This window comes from Triturus cristatus, chromosome 7 (genome assembly GCF_964204655.1).
Source record: "Triturus cristatus chromosome 7, aTriCri1.1, whole genome shotgun sequence".
NCBI lineage: Eukaryota > Metazoa > Chordata > Amphibia > Caudata > Salamandridae > Triturus > Triturus cristatus.
In genome coordinates this window covers 595,368,698-595,395,907 of record NC_140590.1, presented here as the reverse complement: position 1 = coordinate 595,395,907, position 27,210 = coordinate 595,368,698, and the positions used below count along the sequence as shown (strand labels likewise).

The following is a 27,210-nucleotide window of genomic DNA, read 5'->3' as shown; positions in this document are numbered from 1 at the left end:
ACTAGATGTTTCTCCCTTCTTGTCTCTCCTTTCTTTTCTCTAGTCACTCTATACTACCCTCTGTTGCTGTTAGACATACTACTCCCGCGTACATTTCCCCCAAGGTGATGATGGAAATGTTGGTCATATGCAACCCACCCCATACTTCCCCCTCAGCTGACTGCTTGTTAAGATACTTAGCTATAATGTGAGGGGCCTCAACGCTCCTGCGAAATGTATGGCACGCTTCTCTAAGCTTCGTGAATCTAAATGCGATATTTGCCTGCTACAGGAAACTCACCTGCTGAAGACCTACTGGTGATGAATGAGATTGTGCTGGTTTGATTGTCAGTATTTTTCTGCAGGAGTTGGGAAGAAAGCAGTGGTAGCAGTCCTTATAGCCACTCACTTTATGGGTAGAGTGCTCCATACAGGCCGAAATCCAGGCACACCTTTTATCCCTCCGTATAGCCATTGGGTCCTACACATTCACCCTCACCACCATTTACAACCTAAAAGATCACCAGGAATACTTCAGCTTGGAGGCCCTAGACTGAAGAATGGAGACCGCCAATACTGAGGTCATATTGGGGAAGATTTTAATTTGGTGATTGATGCAGCACTAGAACAGTCGATAGAGAGGGTGGGTCACTCTGGCACATTGTCAACTCAGGGCCATCATCAGCTTGCTGAACATGGTCTCATTGACGTTTGGTGCAAGCACCATCTGATGGAAAAGTCCTATTCCTTTTTTTGGCAGGTCACCAAACGTATGCACGAAAATACCTTTACGTAGCTGCAATTCGATTGGAAGCCTCTGTACAGGATACCAACATTGGGGTATCCGCCACCTTTACACACTGAGTTTTGCATGGCCAACCTTCTCTGCCAGAGCCGCACATGGCAATTGAACCTTAAACTCCTTCTGCAAGCAGAAATAGTCACAGAGATCACAGAGGCGATAGGGGCCTTTTTAGACACAAATGGCACCCCAGGCACAGCAGTGACACTCTTGTGGGACACTTTAAAGGATGTATTACAATGCCACTTCATCGCCATTTCTTCCTGTTTCAACCATGAGAAAAAGAAGAATCGGACAGCCTTACAGGGAAAGGTTAAGGAACTAGCTGGCACATGCATCAACAATGCCATTTGCGATTCCTTAATAGCTAAAAATAAGGATTCGCTAATAAGGAATAGCAAAAGGCTATGCATGTAGAAATCGCTTACAAAATGGCGATTTCTAAACATTCCTTAATTGCTACTCGCAAATTGCGAGTCGCAATTAAGGAATACCTCCCCATTGATTCCTATGGGCCTAGAGGCCCATAGGAATGAATGGGATGACTTTCTCAATTTGCTAATCTCAATTAGAGAATCGCAAATTGCTAATGCAATTTCAAGGGTGCAAGGGCGTCAAAAAGACACCCTGTTGCACCCCTGAAATCTGCATATGAATACATCTTGCACACACACATGCCCCAAGGGCATGTGTGTGTGTAAAATGGAACTGTGAAAAATGCACTTTAGTGCATTTTTCAAAGTTTTTGCAAATTACCATGAAGTTCAACTTCATGGTAATTTGCTCCCCCTATTCGCAAAATCGCTAATTTTTTAACTTTCATGCATTGCATTTAAGGAATCTCAATTTGTGATTCCTTAAATGCAATCGCAATTTAAGGAATCGCTATTTAGAGATTCCTTAAATAGCGATTTTTGCATTTGGGATGATGCATCCCAAATGCAAAAATACTGGTCGCAAAGGGGCAGATTCTGCTAATCTGCCCGTTTGCAAGCAGTTTTCTCGTTGATGCATGTGGCCCTAGAGGGGCTAAAAAAAGAGAGAGGTGCCCATCAGATGCGCAGCCAACTTAACATAGCTAGGAAAGAGCTTAGAGCATGGGATATGGATAGGACAGAGTATACCCTGTTGCGGACCAAATAGAAATATTATGGGAAGGGAATAAGGCAGAACCCTTATTGGCTCACATACTTCGATTATGAGCGAACAGTCAGAGGGTGGAAGACATAGAGGGCCCACAGGGTAATAGGCTTTCCAATGACTGTCTTTGTTATCGTATACCTTAAGCCCTGAGATTACAAATTTGATGAAGTGTGTATCACTGACGATCCATTAGTGCATCTGCTTCAAAGTATTGAAACACTTTGAAGCAGACGCACTAACGGATCGTCGGTTACCAAGCTGTGCTTACAGTGACTTGTAATCTCAGGACTTAAGATATACCAAAACAAAAACTGTAGTTGGAAATTCGATTTCATACTTTGGAGCCCTGAAGAAGTCCCTTCGGGACGAAACGCGTCGGCTACTGGATTTTATCTGATCGACTTATCTTGATAACAAAGAAAGTCCAATGAATAACGTTTTGCAAAAAAGAAACAACAGTGAATTGGAAGTTCTTCAATGTGCACATAAAGACTGTCCTCTACTTCGATTTTCATATGATACATTGTTGAGTGCGGAACCTTTATGTGTTTTATATTTGTTTGTAAGTTTTACCAAGTTTTGGAGCAGAAAGGTGTGTACTCCTTGGTTTCCTGCACCGCTACTCACTTCCCATATACATATATTGACAGGTGCGGACTGCTATTGCCTCAACCCTCAGCTCGCCGTTACAAAGCCATTATATGCTGACAATGTCATGTGGCACTGTCAAACCCCTCCTGCTCCTTGCCGGCCTAGTTACAGGAACTGGAGGCCTTAGGGAAGGTATCCGGGTTTGGGATTAACTCCCAAAAGTCACAACTCTTTAACCCATGGTACCACTAGTAGAACAAGATGCTATGGGGCGGCTTTTCACCTTCGTGGGCCACACAGGGGGTAGTTTATTTAGGCCTCCATATTTACCCCACATTAAGACTGATGGCATACAGCAATTATAGCCATCTACTGGCAAACACCTGCGCAGAACTACAGAAATGGGAAGACCATACTTTGTCCTGGCTAGGGAGACTAGCGGCTGTCATGATGACTCTCCTACCCAAGATACTATACATTATGCAAACCCTACCCTTGCTTCCCCCCTCACGTACTTAACAAACTGCAACACATGATGGGGATTTACATATGGGCAGGTAAAAGAGCTCGTATTGCCAAGTGCCTGATATTCTTGTCCTCCGTGGATGGCGGTCTGGAACTTTACCATCTCAAGCACTACTATCAGGCGGCGCAGCTCTGCTACCTTGTGGAGTGGGCTAGATTCGTCACCATTGCTGCTTCATCAACTAGGCAATCGCCAGGATCCACCTATGGAAAATGCCTTGGCTCCCCAAACCCCATCACCCCGGGGGGTGTACATTTCCCTAGTGCCCCAATCCACGATGGGCACTTGGGATAAAGTGCAACTCTCGACGAAATTGTTTACCCGGATCTCGTCACTAACTCCAATAATGGGAAACCCAGATTTCCCGTCAGCATCCCAAGACACAGCTTACATAGCGTGGCAAAACGCTAATTGGAAGAGGCTAGGAGATTTCTTTGATCAAAAAACAATAATACATTTCCATCAGATTCAGGAAGGCTATGGCTTATCTCCCTCAGCATTTTGGCGATACATGGCAATTAGGCACTGGGTTGTGCAACCGTCACTACGGCCACATGCATGTAGGTCTCTATTTCTGTTCAAAAAATGGATCATCACTAGACACTCCAAACAAAAAAAACTTTTATCAAACATGTACACTTTTTTAAATGCACAACAAACTGGTACAAAATCATTGGCTCAACAAAGGTGGGAGAAAGAATGTGAACAGCAATTCAGATCAAAAGAATGGTGAAACATCCAGAAACAAGCAAACACTTGTGCACATAGTGCGGCGGGAAAGGGGACACTGCTTCAACTGTTACATTACTCGTACTACACTCCTGAAAGCAATGCACATTGGACGCAGTGGGGAGACCCAACATGTTTGAGAGGATGTGGGGACATAGGGACTGTAATGCATCTCTTATTGCATTGCCCCCAGATACAAGTTTATCGGCAAGACATATTGAATGCTGTGAAAGTGAAAAGTGAAATTTGATACTTGTATAGCGCACTGCTCACCCGCAAGGGTCTCAAGGCGCTTGTACGAATACCGCTGTGGAACCCATCCTGGCTTTTCCCTGAGAGGCGTCCACTCCTGGGCACCCCAAGGTGGAGGCCAGGCATCCTTAGCATTGTGGGGGCCGTTGTGGAGATTAAGCAAGCTATTGCCCAGAGTTGCAGAGTGGGACTCCATGATTGGAATAGGCACCGAGGCGAGAATTATCAGGTCCATGGAATTTTTGAGCCCAAGACCCGCCGAGGCGGGGAATTGAACCCTGGTCCCGGGCTAGACCTCTGCATCCGGGTCTGCCTCTCTAATCATTGAGCCACACTTCTCCCCAGGTTCCTGAGTCAACAGATTTTGGGCTTCCCCAACACCCTGACTTACCCTCTCAGGTTGGCAAGACGGCAGACAATAACGCTGGCCTTTTGTGCAGCCAAGCAAACTCTCCTCACCAAGTTGGCAGGGTATGGCCAGACGTGAGTCCCTTGCTCACTTTGCCACTGGATTCAAGCTAGCCTGGCTGATGAGGGCTGTTAGTCTGAAACTAGTCCCAGGATGCTCGTTTCCTGTCCAGACGAAGATATGGCTTGGCAGTTCAGGCGGGAGTGCTCCCATGAGGCACAGGGTCCATACTGATTTGCATATAGCTGTGTCTGAACTGGGGTGGCAAAGTGAGTTAAAGAATGATGATGGATTAATCCCAGATCTGTGAATGGGCGTGAGTGTCTTAAAAGTTTCAGCGCTGCGTCCATCATCTCCTTGTGTTTGCTTTGTTCACCCTAAGCTGGCAGGGTATGCCCAGACGTGGGTTCCTTGCTCACTTTGCCACAGGATTCAAGCTAGCCTGGCTGATGAGGGCTGTTATCCTGAAACCGGTCCCTGGATGCTTGTTTCTGGTCCAGGGAAGACATGGTTTGTCAGTTCAGGCTGGATTGTTCCCATGAGGCACAGGTTCAAGACTGATTTGCATATAGCTGTGTCTGAACTGGGGTGGCAAAGTGAGCTAAAGAACGATGATAGATTCAACCCAGATCTGTGACTGGAGGTGAGTGTCTGAAAAGTTTCAGCACTCCGTCCATCATCTCCTTGTGCTTACTTTGTTTGCCCTAAATTGGCAGGGCATGCCCAGATGGGGGTCCCTTGCTCACTTTGCCACTGGATTCAAGCTAGCCTGGCTAATGAGGGCTGTTAGCCCGAAACCGGTCCCTGGATGCCTGTTTCTGGTCCAGGGAAGAGATGGATTGGCAGTTCGGGCTGGACTGTTCCCATGACGTTCAGGGTCAAGACTGATTTGCATATATCTGTGTCTGAAATGTGGTGGCAAAGTGAGCTAAAGAACGATGATGGATTCAACCCAGATCTGTGACTGGGGGTGAGTGTCTGAAAAGTTTCCGCGCTCTGTCCATCATCTCCTTGTGCTTGCTTTGTTCGCCCTAAGTTGGTAAGGTATGCCCAGACGTGGGTTCCTTGCTCACTTTGCCACTGGATTCAAGCTGGCATGGCTGATGAGGGCTGTGAGCCCGAAACCAGTCCCATGAAGCTTGTTTCTGGTCCAGGGAAGACATGGCTTGGCAGTTTGGGCTGGACTGTTCCCATGAGGCACAGGGTCAAGACTGATTTGCATATATCTTTGTCTGAACTGAAGTGGCAAAGTGAACTAAAGAACGATGATGGATTCAACCCAGATCTGTGACTGGGGTGAGTGTCTGAAAAGTTTCAGCCCTCCGTCCATCATCTCCTTGTGCTTGCTTTGTTCGCCCTAAGTTGGCAGGGTATGCCCAGACGTGGGTCCCTTGCTCGCTTTGCCACTGGATTCAAGCAAGCCTGGCAGATGAGGGCTGTTAGCCCAAAATCAGCCCCTGGATGCTTGTTTCAGGTCCAGGGAAGAGATGGCTTGGCAGTTCGGGCTGGACTGTTCCCATGAGGCACAGGGTCAAGACTGATTAGCATATATCTGTGTCTGAACCGGGGTGGCAAAGTGAGCTAAAGAACGATGATGGATTCAACCCAGATCTGTGACTGAGGGTGAGTGTCTCAAACGTTTCAGCGCTCTGTCCATCATCTCCTTGTGTTTGCTTTGTTTGCCCTAAGTTGGCAGGGTATGCCCAGATGGGGGTCCCTTGCTCACTTTGCCACTGGTTTCAAGCTAGCCTGGCTAATGAGGGCTGTTAGCCCGAAACCAGTCCCTGGATGCTTGTTTCTGGTCCAGGGAAGAGATGGCTTGGCAGTTCGGGATGGACTGTTCCCGTGAGGCTCAGGGTCAAGACTGATTTGCATATATCTGTGTCTGAAATGTGGTGGCAAAGTGAGCTAAAGAACGATGATGGATTCAACCCAGATCTGTGACTGGGGGTGAGTGTCTGAAAAGTTTCAGCACTCTGTCCATCATCTCCTTATGCTTGCTTTGTTCGCCCTAAGTTGGCAGGGTATGCCCAGACATGGGTTCCTTGCTCACTTTGCCACTGGATTCAAGCTGGCCTGGCTGATGAGGGTTGTGAGCCCGAAACTGGTCCCATGATGCTTGTTTCCGGTCCAGGGAAGACATGGCTTGGCAGTTTGGGCTGGACTGTTCCCATGAGGCACAGGGTCAAGACTGATTTGCATATATCTTTGACTGAACTGGGGTGGCAAAGTGAACTAAAGAACGATGATGGATTCTACCCAGATCTGTGACTGGGGGTGAGTGTCTGAAAAGTTTCAGCCCTCCATCCATCATCTCCTTGTGCTTGCTTTGTTCGCCCTAAGTTGGCAGGGTATGCCCAGACGTGGGTCCCTTGCTCACTTTGCCACTGGATTCAAGCTAGCCTGGCTGATGAGGGCTGTTAGCCCGAAACCGGTACCAGGATGCTTGTTTCCAGTCCAGGGAAGACATGGCTTGGCAGTTCGGGCTGGACTGTTACCATGAGGCACAGGGTCAAAACTGATTTGCATATAGCTGTGTCTGAACTGGGGTGGCAAAGTCAGCTAAAGAACAATGATGGATTCAACCCAGATCTGTGACTGGGGGTGAGTGTCTGAAAAGTTTCAGTGCTCCGTCCATCAACTCCTTGTGTGTACTGATAAGATACCACACCACACAGACTGGTTCCACAAGCTCTGGGACGTATTGGGCATGGAAAAGCTCACAGCAGCTTGGAGAGCCAGCTACCACAGTTTGACATAAATGGGAGAGCCTTCATCAGATACTTACCTGCGCATACTACGCCTTTTGCCAGTAGATCTCCCTCCTGCCTTGCAAACCCCGGTACACTTGACACCGCGCATGTATAACCAGATGTTATTATATGTGAGATGGAGCACTGTGATCCTTGTGTGTTTAAATAGTCTAACGTAGCTATCCTCCCATACCCTAGTCCCATCCCCTTGTTAGACTTGGCTATTTTCCGATTGTTTAACGACTCTGGGTACTTTACCACTGCTATTCAGTGCTAAAGTACATATACTCACCATATAAATTGTGTTTATGGATTGGTATTTCCATAATTGGCTTATATGATTTACTACTAAGTCCCTAGTACACTGCACTGTGTGTGCCCAGGGCCTGTAAATCAAATGCTACCAGTGGGCATGCAACCCTGGTTGCGCCATCCACAAAAGTAACTTTTCAAAGGTGTCTCAGACCTGCCACTGCAGTGTCTGCATGCAGTTTTTAACTGCCATGTCGACCTGGCAAGTACTTGTCAGGTTCTTCCCTTTCTTTATATCTAAGTCACCCTTAAGTTAGGCCCAGGGTAGCCACATGATAGTGCAGTGTAGCAGTGTATTTAAAAGGTATTTTTGCATGTCCTAATAGTGAAATAGTGTGTATTTAATGTTTCACTACTGAAAGGCGATCTCTCCCATTGGTTAACATAGGAGCTGCTTGTTAACACTTTACAAATGTAGCTTGTCAGTGGGAGCTGATAGAAGATTGGAGTTTAGTATGTCTAAACTCAGGATTTAAAAATACATATTTTAGTAAAGATGATTTGTATATTGTGTGTTTGAAAATTCCACTTTTAGAAAGTGGGAATGTTCTTGTCTAACCAATCTGTTTGCCACTACCTGTTTACGTATTCCCAGGCTGGGTTCAGAGTGACAGGGGCAGGGGAAGTGCATTCACACTAGACAGACACAAGGGGGGGGTGGTTATGTTCTGCCTTTCCTGGGTGACTTATAGCCAGGCTGAATGGACCTGGCTGCCTTTAGAGTAGTGGGAGGAGTTGTTGCTTGCACCTGAGTCAACTGTGTCTGCCTCTCACAAAGCTGTCTCCAACTCCTGTGGTGAACCTAGCCTGAGCCAGGCTGAACTGGTTTATGTGTGCCAGAGGAACTTTGTTTGTTCCAACTTCAAAGGAAAATGTGGTATAAATATTGGGGCCCTGACCCCAGAACTTTAGATTACTGCTGGACGTAGGAACCTGCCAGGAAGAAGAGCTGGAAGAGCTGTGAAGAGAGACTACTACTTTGCTGTGTGCTTTGCTGGGTTGGCCTGCAGTTTCTGCTTCTGTCTTGTACAGGGAAAGGACTGGACTGTGCTTTCTGAATCCTAAGTATCTCCAAGGGCTTTATGTAGAGATTGCCTCCTGTTGGATGTTCTCAGCGAATTCAAAGACTTTAACATCTTCTGGGTACCAGCTTCTGGAACTAGATGTTTCAGCTGCCACATAGGAGAAAAGGTAACCCGACGCCGTCAACAATGACGCTTCCGGCTCTGTGACCTGAAGGCACCGCCCCACTTACCAGCGCAACCCTGATCTCACCGATGACACCTTCCAATGCCACCACTGCTTGCAGCGTGACCTGTGGGCATCGCACTCCTCAACACCTCACTTCACACCACCACCCTGTTATCCTCGACGACGACGCAATGCCATCACTGACACTGCCTGCACAGTCATCTGTGCTCACCACTCGTGGAGAACATGTAGCACCATCACACATTGCACCATATCCCTGGCCTCACTGACAACACCACTCCAAGCCGACATCAACACCGTTGCTTCCACTGTGGTTTGGGGGCACCGCTTGCAAGATACACAATGCACTGCCCTGTCCCACACCGCAGCCTTGGCCCACCAATGCCAACGCCATTGACTCCAGTTCGTCAACCAACGCCGCTGCTTGCACCACGACCTGTGGGCCCCACATGACTCATTGCCCCGTCTCACACTGCACGCTTGGGTCTTCCAACAACAACACTTCAGCAAGAACTACGCCGCTGCCAGCACTGTCACCTGAGGGCACCGCACGTCACACCGCTCCGCTTCACCCGACAACCCTAGCGCTTTCGAAACCAACGATCCTCACTTCAAACTCACATAGTTTGACTTGCAATGTGTGTGACTTCTTGGGCCCGACAGCTCTTGCACCGACATCCAGAACTGATGCCTGCCGACACCGCTCTTTCTGAGCTGACCGTAAGGTCTGACACCCTGCATCTCCAAAGGTCCTGGATCTCCCCAACACTGTAGCTAGACCATGACGCTGCGATCAGCCAGTACTGTTGGATTTGTTTGTTCATGACGCCGTGATAGCTGCGGACCGAGCTATCAACTACAAGGAACTGTAAATTAAGCCTGCTTTTGCATTATTCATATTTTGATCTCTGTATGTTGGATTTTTATCATTTTTGTATTGTTTTACACAGATAAATATTGGGTAGTTTTTTAAAACTTGAGTGGTGTTCTTTTTGGTGTTTTCACTGGATTATTGTTGCTTATATGCAATTGCTTTACACATTGCCTCTGGGATAAGCCTGACTACTCGTGCTAGGCTACCAAGGGGGCGAGCAGGGGTTATTTTAGATGTGTAATGCCTTATACCGACTAGAATGGCGGATTCAGCCTGGCTTAGGTGCAAACCCTAGCCAACCAGAAAACCTATTTCTAACAGTTGTACTTCTAATCTCACCATCTTCAACTCCTACTTCTGTCTCTTTCTCAGCTTCTCCTGCCCTCACAGGCCGGTTTATGTAGATGAGGTAATCTGTACTGTTCATCAGTTTTACGTTCTCAAAATCAATAAAACATGCTTTACACCTAAAAATGATGGTATCGGACTGGCAAAAGGTTTATTCTGCCATGTCGAAATGGCAGTTTAAAACTGTACATGGCAGGCCTGAGACATGTTTTAAAATGCTACTTAAGTGGGTGGCACAATACATTCTGAAGGGCTACCAATAGCATTTAATTAACAGGCCCTGGGTACTACTTTCCTAGGGACTTATAAATAAATTAAATGTGCTGTTTCGGCGTAAGCCAATTTTACCATGTTCCATGGAGAGGGTAAGCATTTTAGCACTGGTTAGTAGTGACAAAGTGCACAGAGTCCTAAAAGCCAAGAACAATTATTTGAGAAAACAGTAAGGGTGAAGGCAAAAGGTTTGGGGTATGACCCTGCAGAGAGGGCCCAGTCCAACAGGGTTACAGAAGAATGACGAACCAAGGATTAAGTATGTTTAGTGCAACAGTGAGCCACTGTAAAAATGAGGATTCAGTTGCTTCTAAAACATATAGCATGAGATAAATTACTAGAAATGAACTATGTAGTAGGGTAGAGAAGTACCAATGTCAAGGACTAGAACACCATGGCATATAGAGGCATACCTTGAGTCAATTGCGAGCGAGCAAAGCAGGTAGGCACACCATTGTGCAATAGTCTAGATGGTCAGGTGCTGGGGAAATTAAAGAATCACTGGAACACAAGGCATGGGTGGTACATGCTGTTACTGCAGTAACAGAAAGCCTTTCTAGACAAGTGTGTATGGCAGATATACACATATTACCAACATAATGTAAAGAGTAGGCATGGAGGAAAATCCTGCTAAAGAAAGAGGACAGTAAATTAAGCAGTGCCTAGATGAAGGTCTAAGACGGAAAACATCCTCTGCCAACATGGTCAAGGTGAAGGGCAAGAAGGGAGCAAAACCCTAATTGGTGCCTGATGAAAACAGGTTAATCAAGCATCTGATTGTGCCACCAATCCGATGCAGATGGAATGCCTGCCACTAGTGCACATGTTGAAAAAAATGTAGCAGTGCTAGGGTGCATGGCTGAACAATAGGGGCTGAAGGAAATGTGGTCAGAAAGCTGAAGAATGAGATAGAAAAGTGCAAACCAAGTCAGGCAGGTTAAAGGGATAAATAAGAGAGTAGGGAGATCAAGTTGAAAAACATGTTACAAGTCTGTTTACAATGGCATATGCGGAATGATAAAAGCATTTGGCAAATTGAAGAAAATAAATGTGATTACACAAAGTATAAAGTAATACAGTTCACTCTAGACTCAGTTGACATAAGCAGATAATCTTTGCATAATCTCACTTGAAATGTTTAATTCACATCTTACTGAGTCCACACAGTTCATTCAACAACATTCGAGCATGAATAGTATTGTTTGGATATCAGTTACATGAACTCAATGTCACTTGCTCTATTTCTTGTTGCTTGATGTCCTAGTTCTTTTGTTTCGCTTGTTGGAAATGCTCTACTAATTGGTCATTTGCTGTGCCCCAACATATCTTACTTTTGTGTTGCAGTAGTCCATAACTGATGCTTTGTTTAGTAATTGCAATATACATTTGACCACATTGGCACCAAATAACATAGATCAACTTGCAAGAATTACAGTTGGTGTGACATTTCAGTGAATAATGTATTTTGTAATGTTTGAAAACTTGGCATTGAATGGGCAAGGTTAAACACAGCACATACCACATTTATAATTTTCCTGCAATGGCGAGAGACTCTAAAGTTGACTTATTTGAGAATTAGGGGCACTGGGATCATTTTGAGCCTGAGCCAGATGGTCTACCAACATTTTTGCTTCTTTGGAAGGCAAATCCAGGAACTTCTAACTCTCTATCAAGGCACATTACTGTCTGCCATGCATTAATTGTTAGACTTATTAACCTTAGGGTGGTTTCCCTCAGATGTTTTGCCTTCTTACCTCCTCTTTTTTGCTGATTCTTTTTGTTGGACTTAGAAGTCTGCACACTTTACCACTTCTGACAAATGCTAAGGTTCATGTGCTTTCCCCTAAACATGGTAACATTGGTTTATCCGCAGTTGGTATATTTATTTTACTTGTAAGTCCCTTGCAGAGTGGTATACCCAGGGCCTGTAAATTAAATGCCACCCATACAAGTAGCTCTTTAAATATGTTTCATGCTGGCCAATAGAGGGCCTGTTTTTGCAGTGTACTACCATTTCGACTTGGCATTTAAAACTCATTTCCAAGTCTTAAACGTCCCTTTAATAACGCAAGAGTCACCCCAAAGGTAGGCCCTAGGTAGCCCATTGAGGAGGGTGCTAAGTAAGTAAAAGGGAGGAAATGTACTTTTACGTTTTGCATGTCCTGGTAGTGAAAAAAGACACCTACATTCGTTTTTCACTACTGTGAAACCAACCTCTCTCATAGGTCAACATTGGGAATTCCTTATTACACTTTTCAGCTGTAATTCCTGATTGAGAAGGAGTAGCTTTGTCATGTTTTACATCTGTGGGATGCTAGTGGTAAATCCTCTTTACTGGTAATGTTGGATTTAACCTTACAATTTTAGAAATGCCACTTTTAGAAAGATGGCATTTCTCTGCTATTAAAGCTCTGTGTGCCTGAAGCCTGTTTTCAATATATGCATAGGGTGGCGCGTGCGCGATAATTATTCTGCCATTGGCGCATGAATAAGAAAAGCGTTTCTTCACTTAACACGCATGCTCAACAACTAAGAATCACAGAACAATCTTACTGCGTTCTTCAAGGCATTCCTTCGATAACCGTACTCCTCCGAATTGCTAAATTGAAGCGCGATGAAGTTTTCTCCCTGACTAACTTCGCGACGCTTCACTCCAAGGCGACCTTCCTCTCAGCGAGTTCAGGTGAAATGCGCCACAGAATGGGCGCTGCACCTGGATCTTGGTGATTTTCCTTGAACGCTTGAGCGCTAACCTGTTGCTTCCGCGATTGACTCTTGGCGGCCATTTTAGGGAAGATGTTTGTCAATGATGTGTTCTGACCTCGAACCTTATTGATTCTACACCTAGATTTCTGAGCCACAGTGCTTATTTTTAGACCTTTTCTACAGGATGGTTTGGCAGTCCTGACAGTACCCTCCCTCAAAGTACTTCCTCTCTTCTTGGGTTTGTTTGGAAACCTTCTATGAAACTCCCTGATCAATCAAGGGGCATGAACTTCTGAAGACAATTCCCAAGATATTTCCTCAGGTCCATAACCCATTCAATCCAATAAATAGTACAATTGTCCTTTCTGTACCCTTGAATCCAAAATCTGTTGTACCTCAAACTCTTCTCCTTTCTCTGTTTGGATTGATTTTGGGGGCTTGCTGATTCATAAATCTTTTGACACCTTCTTTAACAAGGAAACATGAAAGACTGGGTGAACTCGTAACCCATTAGGTAACCTCAACTCATAGTTTAAGGTACTTAATTTTTTCTCAATTGGGTGGGGGCCTACAAATCTCAGCTGAAGTTTCCTAATTCCTTTTAATCTAAGATTTTTTGTGTTCAACCAAACCTTCTCTCCTACATGTAATTCTGGTTCTTTTCTTCGTTTCTTATCTGCATAATGTTTGTAACTTCCCGTAGCTTTATTTAAATTTTCAGTGGCTTAACCATGCACTCGTGTCAAGTGTTCAACAAGATCAGTTACTGCAGGAACATCCACATCCTGAAAACGTAATGATTGGTGAGGATGCCTTCCAGTGTTTAGATAGAAGGGGGAGTAACCAGTGGAAACGTGTTTCGCATTGTTATGCGCAAACTCTGCTGCCACAGATAATCTGGCCAGTTTCCCTCCTGATCTAATTAACACAATCTAAGGTACTGTTCTAATTCTTGTTGGTTCGCTCTGTTTGACCATCAGTCTCAGGATGATAACTTGTCATGTATCTAGTTTCTATGTTCAATTTTTTAGTAAATGCCTTCCAAAAACGGGACAAGAATTGAGTTCCCCACTATCTGATAATTTTATCTTTGGAATTCCATGTGCTCGAACTACATTTTGACTAAAAGCACATGTCAGTGTTTTAGCTGTGGGCACCCCTTTTAAAGGTACAAAATGGGCCATCTTAGTAAAAGCATCAACACATACCAAGATGGTATCATACTCTTGGCTCGATGGTAAATAGACTATTAGATCTAACGTGACTGTATGCCATGGGTAGGGCGGGGTTGGTAAAGGTTTCAGTAACCCCTTAGGAGCTTGCCTCTCTGGTTTTCCCCTTGCACAGATCTCACATGTGGTTACATATTGGCGCACATCTTTTATCATGCCTGGCCACCAAAAACATCATCTCACCAATTCTTCAGTCTTAGTAATGCCTTTATGGCCTGCCAATATGCTATCGTGACTTTCCTTTAAAGCCTTTTGTTGCATTTCTAATGTGGGCAAATAAAGAGCTCCATTGTGGTACAGTAACCCTCCTCGAATTTCTCGTCTTGCATCTTCTTTCACCCAATTCCTCATTTATTGCAAGGTAATGGGATCCTGATTTCTTTCTTCCTGTGACTCTTGCAAAACCGCTCCAATCACCTTTTCTGCTGGTATGATCGTCTGACTCTTGGCCTCTTCCAAAATTCCTTCTGTACCCAATCTGGACAAAGCATCTGCCTTACCATTTTGTGACCCAGGTCGCTAGGTAATGACGAAGTCATAGTTTGTGAAGTACAAGGACCAACGTCATTGTCTTGGTGTTAATATTCTGGCTGACTTCAAGAATTTTAAATTCCTATGATCTGTATAGACGGTGACTACATGTCTTGCACCCATCAAATAGTGTCTCCATTCTTTAAATGCATCTTTGATGGCTAATAACTCCTTTTCTGTTATTGTATAGTTGGCCTCTGCCGCTGTCAACTTCCTAGAACGAAATGCCACTGGGTGCAGTTGCACAGTAGTCTTATGTCTTTGAGACAACACGCCTCCCAATGCCAAATTTGAAGCGTCAGTTTGCACAAAGAAGGGTTCGGATGGATCTGAATGCAGTAATATTGGCGCTGTAGTGAAGTCTTTTTTCAACTGAGTAAATGCTTCTTCTGCTTTCTTTGTCCATTTGAATCGAACTCCCTTCTTCAGTAACATAGTTAAAGGAATCAACTTCTTGAAGAAATCTTGGATGAATCTCCTATAGAAATTAGCGAATCCAATGAAACTGTGAATTTCTTTTACAGACCGAGAAGATTTCCATTTCACCACAGCTTTGATTTTATTTTCATCCATGGTTATTCCGCTGGGTGAGAGCACGAACCCCAAAAATTCCACTGTAGTGACATTAAACGCACATTTCTCTAACTTGACAAACAGATTATTTTCTCGCAATTTTTGCAACACCTTCTTAACATGTTCCTCATGTTCTTCTACAGTGTCAGAATAAATTAGAATGTCATCAATATATATTATTGCATTCCGATCGATGAACTCCTTCAACACATCGTTGATAAAATGTTGAAAAGCGGCTGGGGCATTACATAAGCCATATGGCATTACTTGATATTCGAAAAGCCCATGCTTGGTTCTAAAGGCTGTTTTCCATTCATCTCCTTCTCGAATTCTGACAAGATGATATGCCCCTCTCAAATCCAATTTGGTGTAGACCCTTGCTTCTTTCACTTGGTCTAATAGCACTTAATGGTTATTCGCTTGATTGCCCTATAATCTATGCAAGTTCTCAACTTTCCACTCTTCTTCGAAATAAAAAAGAGTGGTGAAGAGACAGGGAATTGAGATGGTCTAATGAATCCATTTTCTAAATACTTTTGCATATATTTCTTCAGCTGTTCATCTTCCCGCTCAGTCAAAGCATAAATTCTGCTGCATGGAAGATTGGATCCTGGTTCCAAGTCTATTTTACAATCATATTCTCTATGAGGAGGAAGCCTTTCAGCCTCCACCTCATTAAAGACATCTTGGAATTCCAAGTACTGCTCAGAAAGTTTTGTAGTATCTATCACACAAATCGTAGTCTCTTTTTCACTTAAATGATACGCTGGTGTGTTTACGTGGCCCCTCTTACATTCTCTTCGACAATTCTCCTTACAGTACTCAGAATCCAAAGTTATTGATCGAGCTGCCCAATTGACTGTAGGATTATGTTCTGTGAGCCACGGTAATCCTAGTATCAGTTGGAATTGCGGGGCATTTATTAAGTTGAACTCTAATGTTTCAAGGTGTCCATCGGCTGATTCCAATTCCACGGATTCTGTGTGACTCACAATGGGTCCTGATGAAAGATTGGTTCCATCTACAGCTCGGACTGCTTCACTTTTTTCCTTCTTGATTGCCCACAGACCAATTTTATCAGCAAACCTTAAATCACAAAAATTGCCTGTAGCTCCTGAATCGATCATAACTGTTACCAGTTTTAGTGTCTTCTCTCTGAACCGTGAGGTCATCATCAAAACCAAATGTGGGGAAGCTGATTGCAAGACATTCGCCAAGGTGTGAGTATCTGGAGCTGTCTTAGAGTCTGCAACCACCAGTCCAACTCCATCTACTGGTGGTGCGAGGCGTTTTCCGACGATGTTTGCTTGGGTTTCTTTGGACAGTTCTGAACAAAATGTCCACTGCCTCCACAATAGAGGCATTGCTTGTTTGCTCTTCGTCTCTCTTTTTCTTCATTTGTGAGGGGACCCCCGGATTGCTCCTATTTGCATAGGTTCACCTCCACGAGCTGACTCTGACTCTTTACTGCCTTCTATCCTGGCTCGATCAAACCTAGGCACACTGGGACGATAATCTCTCTTTCTTTCACCTCTTCTTTCACTTTGACGAAAGTCAATTTCTAAAACTAGATCAATTAATGCTGAGATCTCGGTGGGTCTATTGGGCACTTGTGCCAAGGCATCTTTTAATTTGTCGTTTAAGCCTCGATAGAACACTGCCGCTCGTTTGTTCTCTGGCCATTCCGTCTCCACCACCAACTTATTAAACTGGGCCAAATAAGCAATTAAATCACAACTGCCCTGTTTGATTTCTAATAACTCATTGTCTGTTGCTTGTGAGACCCTCCGTCTGTCAAATATTCGAAGAAATTATTTTTTAAATTCATCTTAATCATATAAAATAGGATCATTTCTGGTCACCAAAGGCATTGACTAAGACGCTGCGTCTCCACTTAAATATGACAGTATAAATGCCACTCAAGATTGTGCATCGGGAAATACAGCCGGGCGACACATGAAATGCCAAGTACATTGTGTCAGAAACACTTGAGCCTTCTGAGGGTCTCCAATAAAATGCTCATGTGGTGCCAAAGGAATTACAGGGGAGAGTGAATGGATAACTTGTGCAGTAATCTTAGGCTGGGAAACAGATGCATCATTAAGATTCCCTTCTGAAGTAGCCGAATATTTTAAACTGGGACTGGATACTAAACTACTCACTTTTAAGGTCAACTCTGTAGTTTCCTTCTTAAGCTCCCTATTCTCTTCCCTGACTGAGATTAACTCCCCTTGTATTCCTTCTAAGATTTCTCCTAGTTTCTTTAAATCCAAACCTTCCGCCATTCTGCTCAGGTGCTAATAAAATGTGGGTACTTCACTCTGTCAGACCTAAGCTCTTGCAAATGCACAGGAGCAGAATGTCGCAAGTTCCCAATGCCTCTCTACGATTTCTCAGCCACACGCAATGACAAGCATGTAAGCTTATGAAACCCCAGAGGGGAAAGGGGATGGGACAGAGAAGAGACAGTCGCACCGCGTCTGATTCTTTCTTCAGCTTCAGACGTTCCTTCTTCTTGCCTTCTTCTGGCTAGCACGGGAATGTGTTTTTACTGTAAGGAAATAATATTCATTAACACTTCTTCAACTTCTAGTATGTCTAATTGTATCCACTCCCTTATTCACCTACCCCGTCTTGGTGTGACCTTTGCCTCTCTTCTATTGGTTGTTAAAATAGGTTGCTTCAATATGCTGTAACTAAAAATAATTGTTTTTATTAGTTCTTTCCTTAACCCTTTCTCATTAGCTTCAATTTTATTATTTCCTTTACAGGCTCCTCACCTATTCATTTCTACAGCATGAGGTTATTCTGGAGTCTGATGTCAGGTAAGTTTTTTTTTGTATTAAATATATTTTACTCTCTTTTAAGCCTTTCTATATTTTCTTGTATCACACTACTTAACTATATACAATTGAAAAGTAGCTCCCTGAGAAATAACAACTTGCGGGATGCTAGGGTTTATTGAGTAGACCTTTCTTATGCAACTTAAATTTGCCCCTTACCAATTCTAGTCTTGTGCTGACTCTTTTTCCCTTCTAGGAACTGCGTGTTATACAAACTCAATTTCGCCTGTCTTTTCCTTACTGGGCTTGTGCTGACTCTTTTTCTCCTCAGAGGACAGCGTTTACTTCTGGCGCATGCTCGATAATTATTCTGCCATTGGCGCATGAATAAGATAAGCATTTCTTCACATAACGCGCATGCTCAACAACTAAGAATCATGGAACAATCTTACTGCGTTCTTCAAGGTATTCCTTTGATAACCGTACTCCTCCGAATTGCTAAATTGAAGCGCGACAAAGTTTTCTCCCTGACTAACTTTGCGATGCTTCACTCCAAGGCGACCTTCCTCTCAGCGAGTTCAGGTGAAGTGCGTCACAGAACGGGCGCTGCACCTGGATCTTGGTGATTTTCCTTGAACGCTAGAGCACTAAACTAATCCACGATTGACTCTTGGTGGCCATTTTAGGGAAGATGTTTGTCAATGATGTGTTCTGACCTCAAACCTTTTTGATTCTACACCTAGATTTCTGAGCCACAGTGCTTATTTTTAGACCTTTTCTACAGGATGGTTTGGCAGTCCTGACACCTACATTAATATCGGCATTCAGCTGTAAAAACACGGGGTGTACGCCTCTGTCTTTATGAGAGCCTTGACGGGACTGGATTCATTTAGTGTCTTCCAGTTCTACTGGGTTTCTATCAACAAGGCTGTTGGAGATTCCCGTGGCATTCGTGGAACAGGGAGGCAAAGATATATTCACATCCTTGTATAAAAAAATGTTCCTATCGTGCATTATATATTTCTCTGGAAGATTTTAAAGTGCAGACCGGGATTTGAATTTTGGGAGTTATTATTCTTTTCCTGAAGAAGGTGGCAGTTGAATAACAGTACCTACCGAAACGTGTCGATGCTCTGATGATAAAGCCCACCCTAGATCTTTGGGGACAACGGTTATATGGGACAAATAATAAGAGAATAAGTTATCTCTATATATAACAATCGATTTGTGTCAGACTGGTGTGGTGCTTTTAAGGCTAGAAACAACTTTCTTGCTTGTTCTCCCAAACTGTATTGCTGCTGAAATATTGTGTTCTATTAATTCTGTGTTTGTGCTAAATTGGACAACGTATTGATATGTGAATGATTTTTTAACTGTCTTTTTTTTTTTTTAAACCTGCTGAAACAATTCTGTTTTTATATATATATATATATATATATATATATTTGATTTCACGTTTTTTAATATATGAAAAATAAATATGTATTGTTCAATTGACCCATATTGAATTTCTGGGATTTGTGAGATTAACGTTGTTTATATTTTAGTGATAAAAGGTTACTATTTTACATATGAATGTGATGGAATTGTAGCTACCCAAAGGGGACTATTTTTGTGACTCTGGTCTATTTGGCGCACTACTCCTTTGATGTAATAGGGCCCCTCTCTTTTTCTTGAGATACTTTGTTCAGCAGGCCTGCGTGGCTCCTGTATCTGGCCTGCGATCCATTGCCATCAGATTGAACTTTTAACTTTGTCCCTTTCCAGTGCGACCAAATAACCTTATTCAGCACTTATTGCTTCTAAGCACTAAGAACACTTTTATTATTTAATAATTCATATCTCGACTTCTGTTTACTGGATTTTTGTCATTTTGGTCTTGGTTTATTTATACAATTATGTCTATTTCCCTAACCTGGTGTCGTGTAATTTTTGGATCTTTTCATTGTGTTACTGTGTTTTGTGTTGCACAATTAATTTACACATTGTCTCTGAAGATTAGCCTGACTGCGCTGTGCCAAGCTACTAAAAGGTGAGCACAGGTTAACTTTTAGTGTGTATCTTACTCACCCTGACTAGGATTGTGGTTCCTGCTTCGACAGGGTTCATACTTCTGTCAACCAGGAACCCAATTTCTAGTAGTCATGATGATTCTTTTATGTTTATTTTTTGAAGGATTAAATCAGTGACAAATGTGAGTCCCTGTGATTGGGGAGTTTTGGTGATGGGAATGAGTAATGTTTCCCAGGGGCAGAAAAAAATCCCTTTTTTCTGTGGAATGTGAATTAGTTTCTAGGATACATTTAAATGAGAAGAAATGAGATCAACGTATAATCCATTTTTTTTGGCATAGCTACACGGCGTAGGCATAACAACTGCCTAAATGGCAGATTTCCACCAAAGCTGAGTGGGTGAAAACTGGAAAAGTGTAGACTTCCTCCCAGTAGGCTTTTTATATAACATGGTAAACCATTGTAGATTTTATGTTGCAGTCTAGGAAACTAATATATTCAATATCAGATGACATGGTAAATTAGATATGGGGCTTCTGTTCAATAAGTCAAGAATAAAACATCAATAATTCATAGTGTGTGCCTGTCCACATTAAGTAGACTAATACCATTAAAACTACAAGCACACTAGCAATACCACCAACTCATATATCACAACACAACCATCATCAAGTACACAAGTAAAACCACTACACCCAATAAAATACCCATTACTACCTCCACCAATAACATCACGGCAAATACTAATATCTCTAAGAATATCATCATTGATATGGCCTACAATGCCATCAGCACAACAGTAACAATACCACCACAACAACACCGCTACTAACCTCACCACCACTGATGTCACCATCATTACTACTGCTACCCCTACTACTGCCACTACCACAACAAACTACATTACCACCACTAAAAACATCCCCACCACCATCAGTACCACTAACAGTTCCACTACCGCCACAAACAACACATACTAGCATCAGCAAAGTCAAACATCCTGGCTTTAATGTGCACTTCTTTATGCCTATATTTTCATGTGTGGTCACATTAAATCCTGCAAACACAGAGAGATTATGTAGGGCGAGCTGAAGCTTTTCAGATACTCACCCCCAGTCACAGATCGAGGTTGAATCCATCATCGTTCTTTAGCTCACTTGGCCACCCCAGTTCAGACCCAGCTACATACAAATCAGTCGGTTGGACTATTCCCTTGAGGCACAGGGTCAAGACTGATTTGCACATGGCCGGGTCTGAACTGGGGTGGCAAAGTGAGCTAAAGAATTAGGATGGATTAAACCCAAATCTGTGACTTGGGGTGCGTGTCTGAAAAGGTTCAGTGCTCCTTCCACCATCTCCTTGTATTCACATTAAATCCAAGCCTATTGTCTTGCCAATGCTTGTTTTACAAGAAGTGTTCATCTGTCAGCTTGTTTTCAGTTGAGTGCGATAGTGTATGTTTTATACAATCCATGTACTCTGGTAGTTAGAGAGGACTTTGTTAATAAAATGGCATTCCAGTGCATTAATGCAAGTTACAATCATTGTTGATAAATAGTTCCTATGGACCTGCTTGTAGTGTTCCTAAATGCACTAGCCCCTCGCAACGTTACCACCGCCTCCTCTGCCGTCATCGATTTTCAGAAATAAAACTGCTGGACTCAAGGAACCTTACCGCTAAAAGTGATGTGTTTTGACATCGTTGTTAGCATGTTAATGCACGTTGTTCTTCCAGCTTTGAGTATACGCTGTTAGTGTTTCAGTGTCTCATATTTTCCCGGGTCTATGTGTTCTGAACAAGACTTGCTGGTTTAAGCTCCCGACCATCCGCCTTTTTTGGCTGCTCGCCGCCCTCACAGCAGTGCTTCCTGCTCTTGGTTTATTTTATTTCCCGCTAACTACTCGCTACCTCGCTGGGATTTCCTCAGTCATTAGAACAAAATGCCTTGTAACGTTCAGTTTGCTGTCTGCAAAGTGTTCAGGTGCACCCTGGTACGGGAGGCAGAGCATTATGGGCCAATAAACTGAACTGACTCAAAGCCAATTCCCCCAGTGCTCACTGCCTATTAATATAGAGGACGCATGGTATAATTTAGCCGCATATAAAACCGCACCGAAGTCCCTGCGCACACAATCCCACATGCCCACATGCACAAGTTTCCTTTGACAGTACAGGAATGATGCTTATACAATAAGGCAACCATGCGACGATTTATCATGCTGCAATAATCGGGTACAATAAATACATTAGAGGCCCAATAAAGTATGTCTGCGCAGTACACACCTGAAAGATCCGCTTTTAAAATGGATGTAAGCAATGCAGTAATTGCTCAGAAAATAGCTCCTGTGGCAAGTGTAACGTTTAGCAAGGGAGTTATCAATCTAAATATCCCATATGGTAAAGTCAAGGAAACAGCCATCTCATTTAGACAAGATGTCATCTGTTATGGTCGTGGCTGGGGTAGGCCCCCCCAGAGGCAGTTGCTTTCAATGGGTCTCTAAAAAACGCTTTACTGTCTGGATGTGAGGAACGGAGAGGGGGCTCGTGGCGGGCATCCATTTTCTCTCTGCCTCAAAGGCAAAGAAGACATTTTCTAGGTGCATTAAGAAAATGGAAAATACTGTGACTGTCATTTCAAAACTTTGATTGCATTCGTGCCATGTTGCTTAATGTTGTTGTTCTATTCACCGCCTCTTCACTAGAAATTCAAAAGGATGTTTTGCATTGTATTTCATTCAAGTCGCATCTATCGAACGAACACTTTATCCCCCTCTAATAAGAAGCATGCTGCTGTTCATAAGCATTAAAGCCCTCACTGCTAGGATACCTGAGCAGTCGCCCTCTTGGGAATACTGCTCTAGGACACCACGACTGCGCAGTGTTCCTTGAACTGAAATGACCAGGTCTGGGAACACCAGAGGTGGCTTTACCAGATTGCTGGTCCGGACCCGATCACTGAGGCAGGATAGGGGTAGGGGCTTTAGGTAGAGGCATAGACTGACCCATGCCCCCCCCTCCCTCCAGAACAATCGGGAGAGCAAGCGATGCCTCACCCCCAATGCCACACATGGCCTCTCCGGTCCCTCCACATAACCTCGACCTGCACTGCCGACCACTGTCATTTACACCCAGGTCCGCGTGTTCTTCACAATTCCAGGTGAGATTTATAAAACAGCAAATGCATCAAACAAAAACATGTATTATCCCAAACATACTTATCCCCATAATTGGGGTGTTATAAGCCCCTCACACTCTTTGACCCCAATGCAACCACACCTGCTGCACTAATCATAACTGCAGTCCTGGGTAGCAGGCAATCTCCTCTGCATCTTTTACCTCTTCCCCACCATGACGGACCATCACCTCGGTCCTAATGCTAGAAAGGAAAATAAGCTACCATGCCCTTTTCTTAAAGGTAAACAGTCATAATTGTGATGCAGTGGGCCCCTGAAATCTTTGGACCCCAGTCCAGCCTCATATGCTTCCTTAATGATAACCAGCAGTGGCCACTTACACACCTGGCATCAGTACCACCCAAAAAATTAAAAAAGAAACCACTTATATTGTCCCCTTCTTTGGAGTATCTCTCTGAAGAAGCGGTCTCTGGCCATTTGTAAACATAAAAATGAGCCCCCATACCGTGCACCCTATTCTGGGCCTTCTCTTTGACAATATCTAGAATCTCGCTCCTTTCCTCTGTCTCGTAGACAAATACTGCGAGGCCCCACGGGTTGAGAGGATTAGGGCTCTGCATCTGAAGGCAACCCTGCTGGCCTTCTACCTGCCACCCATGGACTCGGCTTTCACAAAAAAACTGCCCCTGAATGGTTAATGCTGACTTTGAGGAGCCTCTGCCTGAAAAATGAAAGGTGTGGTGGTAGTGCAGAGAGTTAAAGATGAAACCAGCCTTCTTACCAGCTGTTAATGGATTAAGTCCCTTAAAGTCAGGGCCACAGGAACTATGGGTTTCTGCAGCAGCAGCATTTTCCACATAATTATTAAGCTGTTATTACATTATTTTATGCTCACTTAAATGACTGTGAAAACACAAAACACTTTGTATTGTATTGTAATTGCATTTACATAGCGTTTGCTACCCCTGGTGGGGTGTTGAAGTGCTTTTTCGGTGAGTAGCATGCTACTCTGGAACCTATACAGTATTAGTGGTGAATTAGTATAGTGAAATATGAAAGTAATTTGAGTGGTGGACTGTTAGTCAGTGATTTGGATTGAGAAGGATAGCAAAGGGGTAGAAGAGGTAAAAAGGTTTGCATTTATATAGCGCTTGCTACCCCTCATTAGGTGTTGTAGTGCTTTTTCGGCAGTAGCACGCTATCCTGAAAGCCATAAAGGATTACTGGTGAAATAGTATAGTGAAATATTAAATTCATTTGAGTGGTGGACATGTTAGTCTGTTATTTGGATTGAAAAGGGTAGTGGAGGGAGCGAAGAGAGAAGGATTGAATTTGTTTTTTTTGTTTTGGAGCTCATAGCAGTAGGAGGCTAGGTATGAGTAAAGGGGAGATGGAGGGGGATGAGGGCAAACACATACCCCCGCAGAAAACGCATTAGTCCACCAAGCCACCAGACCCAGCATTGCTTTCCGGAGGGAGCAATTTGTATTTCACACATTTCTAAACCCACCGATTCTCCACCCTTCCCACAGCCCCACCCTTGCTAGCTTACTCAGGTCAGGAAACAAGCAGAAGTTACCCTGGTGTGCACCCAATGTACGCCAGTTCTGCCAGTTCCAATAAAATACTCTTGTGAGTGTGGTAAAACCAAGGAAAATTCACACTTGCTTAGTTTGCACTCAGATGTGGAGCACTGTAAAAGACCTAGTGTTGATGACAGTTGTAGAAGAGCCAAAATCAATCTGATATTAAAGTAAAACCCTCACTCACCAACATAGTTGGTGACATGCTTCATCATGGGGTTTTGCCAGTGGTGCCTTGTGCACCTCTGGTGTGCTTCGACGCTTATAGTATGGCGGAGCAACTGTTATCAGATCAAAAGATGAAGTGTACAGTGAGTGGAAATCAAATGTGAATTAAAAGTCAGATGTCGTCTGCCAATTTTTTTTTAATGATGGCGACATATGAACAATATAAAAATAGTGGTGGATACCAATTCCTGACTTTAAATTGGTCAGGCCAATCCTATTTATGATCAAGTGGTCAACATGTTTCAGCTTATCTATGTGTTTCACCAAGCTTTCGTCAGGACCTAATCATGAAAAGCACCTTGGCGGTATAAGCACGCTAAGGCTTATCCAAACCTCAGGTGTAAAGAACCGATACACTCACGGTTACATCGAGGGTCTTCCACTAATTCAAAGGAAACCTCGTATATCTGTAAGAGATGTATATGTGTTAGAATCAGCATACAGCCATTGAATACGATGTGTATATCAAAAAACAGATCAAATGTCAGACACAGCACTCATTCCCATAGTCCCTGTAGTTTTACATGACTCATAATAAACCACGGTGATATCCGTGAGAATAGAGAACTCTATTTACTTTAGATCTGCCAGACACGTCTGAAGCTGATTAGGAACAAACGAACAGTTGAGCCAGTTCGTTCAAGAGTCTGGGCATAAAAAATGGCTTATTGACTCTGTGTTGATCTCTTTTAAAATTGGCACATGCAAATATATGTCGATTAAGAGGGACAAAGGATGATCCCAGAAATCACGACATAGTTTGGAAAACAGGAAAAATTAAATAAAATAAAATCAAGGCTTACGTAAATGAAGTCGAGGAAATGCTCCTTGGGCAAGAAGGCGGGTGGTGGGACTACAGAACAACTGTGGTAAAAAGGACAAACGGAAGAATATCAACTCCTGTAATCCGTTATCTCATTGTGCCAGAAAGTTCCGCTTCATAGAGGAAAAAAGATTTTTTAACAGCGGTACTCACGTCGTCCAAGTCCACAGCCAGGTGATTTCACCTAAGAATGACCGCCGAGCCCGGAGTCAAAATCAAAGCGAGCATTAGCGTTTAAATACTGACAACCGTGGCGGGAAACCAGGGAGAGTCTTCGTCTGCCAGTATGCGCGCGCATCAGCAGTGTAGATAGGGAAGAAAGATATACGAGGTTTCCTTTGAATTAGTGGAAGACCCCCGATGTAACCGTGAGTGTATCGGTTCTTTACACCTGAGGTTTGGATAAGCCTTAGCGTGCTTATACCGCCAAGGTGCTTTTCATGATTAGGTCCTGACGAAAGCTTGGTGAAACACATAGATAAGCTGAAACATGTTGACCACTTGATCATAAATAGGATTGGCCTGACCAATTTAAAGTCAGGAATTGGTATCCACCACTATTTTTATATTGTTCATATGTCGCCATCATTAAAAAAGTTTTGGCAGACGACATATGACTTTTAATTCACATTTGAGTTCCACTCACTGTACACTTCATCTTTTGATCTGATAACAGTTGCTCCGCCATACTATAAGCGTCGAAGCACACCAGAGGTGCACAAGGCACCACTGGCAAAACCCCATGATGAAGCATGTCACCAACTATGTTGGTGAGTGAGGGTTTTACTTTAATATCAGATTGATTTTGTCTCACTGGCACTCAGTACTTTATCTAAGAGAACAACCGGCTGGTTGTATCTCCCCCTATATACACTCTTTCGTTGATTTTTTCATTGATTTCGGGGGATTAAGAGTGCAACTCGACCCTCTCTCTCTTGTTGTTTCCAACTAACAGTTGTAGAAGAGCACCTAGAGAAGGCGGTATTTCATTTGACAGAACATTGAATATAATATTACTCTGTTTTGTCATAAATATAAAAAATAAAAAATAAATTTGACATGGTACAGACACTGGTTATACAATCTGCAAGAAGATGGAAGCTTTGGCGTTTGAAGAAAGAAGAACGCCGGTAAACATGTAATATTCATTTTCTACCAGCAAATTTGTATGGTGGATGTAGCTCAGTTTACTCAAGTCAGTCATTTTCTAGGTTAGTTTAATCACACTCCAATTATTCCATGGGTCAAATGTCACGAATGGAAATCCTCTGGCACACATTTCATTATTTTTGCCAATGATCAAAAAGAATATTTATTTTGAAGAGCCCAAAATAATGCTCACAAATTAGGGCAATGAGGTCCCAAACAAAACTCAGTGGCTAGACTATTCTTCTTATGGAA

The 27,210-nt window shown here is 43.4% G+C and overlaps 1 long non-coding RNA gene across 3 annotated transcripts in view; it reads left to right on the top strand.

Annotated features, from left to right (window-relative positions):
* The window catches only part of LOC146810173 (uncharacterized), a 339,203-nt gene that overhangs the window by 143,542 nt on the left and 168,451 nt on the right, over positions 1-27,210 (top strand). For all 3 annotated transcript variants that reach the window (XR_014965636.1, XR_014965635.1, XR_014965637.1), the window contains one exon: positions 18,017-18,070. This is a non-coding gene — a long non-coding RNA (uncharacterized LOC146810173). The remainder of the gene's footprint in view (positions 1-18,016; positions 18,071-27,210) is intronic.